The 4,558-nt window shown below is 44.6% G+C and overlaps 1 long non-coding RNA gene across 1 annotated transcript; it reads right to left on the reverse strand.

Annotated features, from left to right (window-relative positions):
* Positions 1 to 1,047: 1,047 nt before the first annotated feature.
* On the reverse strand, positions 1,048 to 2,587 carry LOC112076833 (uncharacterized). The gene is made up of 3 exons (XR_002895269.2): positions 2,327 to 2,587; positions 1,827 to 1,940; positions 1,048 to 1,426 (listed from the first exon to the last, which is right to left on the reverse strand). It is a non-coding gene; the product is annotated as an uncharacterized lncRNA (long non-coding RNA).
* Between the last annotated feature and the right edge of the window lie 1,971 nt (positions 2,588 to 4,558).

Raw genomic sequence — 4,558 nt, forward strand, 5'->3', positions numbered from 1 at the left:
AAATTACTTATAATCATAATGCTGCAGTAATTATTTCCCTTGTTTAGAAAGAAATGGTTTATGCTTGAGAAGGCTAGAATGATGTCTCTACCCAGGGAGGGGAAAGACCTTGGTTGGTTGTAGATAGTTTAACAGTTTGGCAGACAGTATGAGAACCGAACTGTATGCCATTGTATCGAGAGGAGGTTGGACATTAAAACTTATGACATCATCTGTTATTATTATAACTGATGTAAATGTATTATGAATCAGCTACTCTCGAGAATAAACGTATTGTTTTAAAGACTGGTCTCTGTCCATTTTATGGCTGATAATTATTTACAAATGTCTTATTTATGGGCAGAGTGTTTTAAAATGGAATTGGTTAATAAAACACAGGAATAATTCCTTTAACACATGTTTAATGCACCCGAGCTGTCTGTCTAAAACTACTGGCATCGACATCATGTATACACTACAAAGACAACAACAAGGGTCTTTCACAGTCTCCAAGCTCCAGAACAGACTATGGGAGGCACGCAGTACTACACAGAGCCATGACTACATGGAACTCTATCTCCAATCAAGTTAACTGACGCAAGCAGTAAAATTAGATTTTAAAACAAAAAACACTTATGGAAAGTGGGGACTGTGAAGCAACACACATGGCACACACAAACATAACATACGCACTATACATAAGGATTATATATGTGGTGGAGTAGAGGTCTGAGCCAGCAACAGTGGTGTTGTAAATGTATATAAGTTTAAAAATTGCTATAACTGCCTTCATTCTTTACCAGGAAGAGTATGGGGAACATAATAAATATAAAAACATAACACAGTGCCTTAGATTGTTATTGCGGGTGTAGCGAATGCTTGTCGCAAGTTTCCTATGGACTAGACAAGGCATGCCCTCTGTCGGCACCATTATTTCCTTACATTTTAATGTGATCACAAACCGCATAAATTGAGAGACCAAATTCATGCTTCTGTAATGTTTTACACTTTTCAATGTCCACAATTTGGAATGAAAGTGTCATACTGGACCTTTTAATAATGTTGCAGTAAGATATGCTCTAAACAGGTATTGGAAGTGGAACAATATAATTTTGTATATGGGCTTAATAAGTAATATATATTTTGATGACCTGTGTGAAATTATGGGGTGGCAGGTAGCCTAGCGGTTAAGAGCGTTGGGCCAGTAGCCGAAATGTGGGTACCATCAGGATGAAAATGTAAGCTATAAAATCAGCCTTTCAAATAAACACATACCACCCCACACACACACACATACAAACTATACTCCCACCCTGTACCTTGTTGTCCCAGCCAACGATCATGCTGCCCATGGAGAGGCCCATGCCTCTGTATCCCAGCATCATGTTACACAGCAGCTTAGAGGCTGCAGACACAGATCCTCTGCTTGTTCCTCAGTTTGTACAGCCTGAGACACAAAGAGATGGTCAGTCACTGTATGAGACAAGGCAGTCAGAGTGCTGAAACACTGGTTTATTTCCAGATACATTTAAACACCTCAGAAACATAAAGGCATTAATGTGGCTTGGACAGACCATGAAGACCAGAATAGGGAGGTGTCTAGTCTAGATAACAGATGGTAACTACAATGTCACTGGTTGGTACTGATAGCTTACTTTGTCCCACGCATTTGTTTTGAGTGTGTGGAAATGACATTGATTGGTACATTTTCTCTTCAACCAACCCTCACTGGCCCTCCCCCTGCCCATAAACCTAACAGACAGACAGACAGGCATAGATGATCATGATATTAACACCATGTAACTGTATAGCGGGACTCAATCCCACAGAGACAAATTTTAACAGACCTGCACTCCTTAGCCAGCAGTCTCTCCCAGTACTGGCAGTCAGCAGCACTGCCAGACATGATCCCTACAGCAGGTAGTTGTTGATCTCCATAATCTTATTAGTTTCATTCAACGCTGTTTTGAAGATGAACAAAGACTTAATTACATTCCCATCACAAATAGTCCTCATTTGCTCAACGTTGTTGCTCATTCCTGACAAATTAATCTAACAACTCTGATGTGATGGTAGGAAAATCATTAAGAAAATATTAATGAAAAGTAGCCTATTCCGTCTATACAGAGAAATATACAATTAAACAAAATTAAATAAAAACAATATTAAGTTGTATTTTCACATGCACAAGAACAATTAAATTAAATTGAAAGGTGTGGTTGAATTTATTCTGCCACTGTCTTCTTTTCGTCTAGGCCTATATATCAAGGTCGCAAGGCATATGAATTAACAGGTTATAGAGCAAACAACGCAATTATCACAACACATAAATTGTAATGTGGCTTACCCACGCACCGCTACTGCCGGCACCTCAAATGTTCTACTGCTTGAGCTCCTGTTCCTCTTATAGAATATTATAAGTATTGTGGAGCTCCTGCACCTAAATATAAACAGTACCGGCACCCAAATTGAACACCGCCACCTATTTCAGTCCAAGTTAAGCACTGGTTGTCTTTGATAGTGTCCTCGACTATTCTGTAGTCTGATGGATGAGAAAAATGAGGAGAAATACGATTTTGACTTCGGACTTCCCCTGTAAGTCTCTACAGCAAACTCTCCTTTCACTTTCATTTAGCAGTCAGACACTGACATGCGCAAAGCCAGACGAGGCATAGATGGAGCACCATAGTATAAAGTAAAACTAGTACAGTATGTACACTACAGTTCAAAAGTTTGGGGTCACTCAGAAATGTCCTTGTTTTTGAAAGAAAAGCACATTTTTGGTCCATTAAAATAACATAAAATTGATCAGAAATACAGTGTAGACATTGTTAATGTTGTAAATGACTATTGTAGCTGGAAACGGCTGATTTGTTTATGGAATATCTACATAGGCATACAGAGGCTCCCGGATACGCACCAGGTTGTACCCGCTCCTGAGATCCAGTTTCGKGAAAAAGCTYRSYSMMSMMGCGCACCCCGTGCATTGACTCAATCGCCGTGGCGATAAGAGGTAGCGGGTAACTGTACCTCACCGTGATTTGATTTAGACCTCGATAATCAATGCACGGGCGCAGACCTCCATCCTTCTTTTTCACAAAAAGGAAACTCGAGGAGACGGGTGAAGTGGAGGACCGAATGTACCCCAACGCAGGGATTCAGAGACATATGTCTCCATAGCCACCGTCTCCGCTTGCGACAGGGGATACACGTGACTCCTGGGAAGTGCAGTGTCTACCAGGAGATTGCCAAATCGGCATATTTGGAGGGAATGCGCACAGTTGAGACCTGGTCTGGACTTTCCACCGTGGTCGCACCAACGGAAACCCCTACACAACTCCCTGAGCACTCTCGCGACCACCCCGTGAAGATGGAACCGACAGAGCCCTCTCTGGACGTCTGCGGGTGACCAGCAGGTTATCCAACCGGATGGACAGATCCACCAGTTGGTCAAAGGTGATGGTGGCATCCCTGCAGGCCAACTCTCGTCGGACGTCCTCGCACAGGCTGCAACGGTAATGGTCAATAAGGGCCCTGACGTTCCATCCTGCTCCGGCGGCCAAGGTCCGGAATTCCAGGGCAAACTTCTGGGCGCTCCTCGTCCCCTGTCTCGAGTGGAAGAGCCGCTCCCCTGCCGCTCTACCCTCGGGCGGATGGTTGAAGACGGCCCGGAAGCGGCGGTTGAAATCCTCGAAGTGGTCCAACGCCGCTTCTCCTTCTCCCCACACAGCGTTTGCCCACTCCAGAGCTCTCCCCGAGAGACATGAGACGAGGGCGGACACTCTCTCCCTTCCCGAGGGAGCTGGGTGAACGGTGGCCAGGTACAGGTCCAGTTGTAAGAGGAACCCCTGGCACCGGGCTGCTGTCCCATCATACTCCCTGGGAAGGGAGAGACGCATGCCACTGGGACTGGATCCAGGAGGGACGGGTAGAGGTAACCCCAGTTGCGTTGGTCGAGGCCTCCTGTCTCTCCCAGCGGTCCATGGTCTGGACAACACGATCCATCATGGCACCGAGACGTTGGATCATGGCCGAGTGTTCCTGGACACGTTCCTCGACTCCTCTGACCGGGGTACCTGATCCCTGCTGACTCCATGGTTGGTGTGTGATTCTGTAGCGAATGCGAAAACTGCTGGAAGTGAAGTCAGACGCAGGATAGCAGCAATTAGGCATAGCCTTAGCAGTTTAATAAATATGTCAAAATATGGGCACAAAAACCTGACGTGCACCAGAACAAACGTGCAACAAGCACTACATGAAGCAATCACACACAGAGACATGAGGGGGAACAGAGGAATAAATACATGCAGTGTGATTGGGAATGTAAACCAGGTGTGCAGGGAAAAAGACAAAACAAATGGATAATAGAAAATTGGAGCGGCGATGGCTAGAAAGCCGGTGACGTCGACCGCCGAACGCCGCCCGAACAAGGAGAGGTGCCGACTTCGGTGGAAGTCGTGACAGCTTTGTCATTACGGGGTATTGTTTGTAGATTGATCAGAGAAAAAACGAGGTAACAAATTTTTGAATAAGGCTGTAATGTAACAAATGTAAAAATGTGGAAAAAGTCAAGGGGTCT

The sequence above is a fragment of the Salvelinus sp. IW2-2015 genome, unplaced genomic scaffold (assembly GCF_002910315.2).
Source record: "Salvelinus sp. IW2-2015 unplaced genomic scaffold, ASM291031v2 Un_scaffold4071, whole genome shotgun sequence".
Lineage (NCBI taxonomy): Eukaryota > Metazoa > Chordata > Actinopteri > Salmoniformes > Salmonidae > Salvelinus > Salvelinus sp. IW2-2015.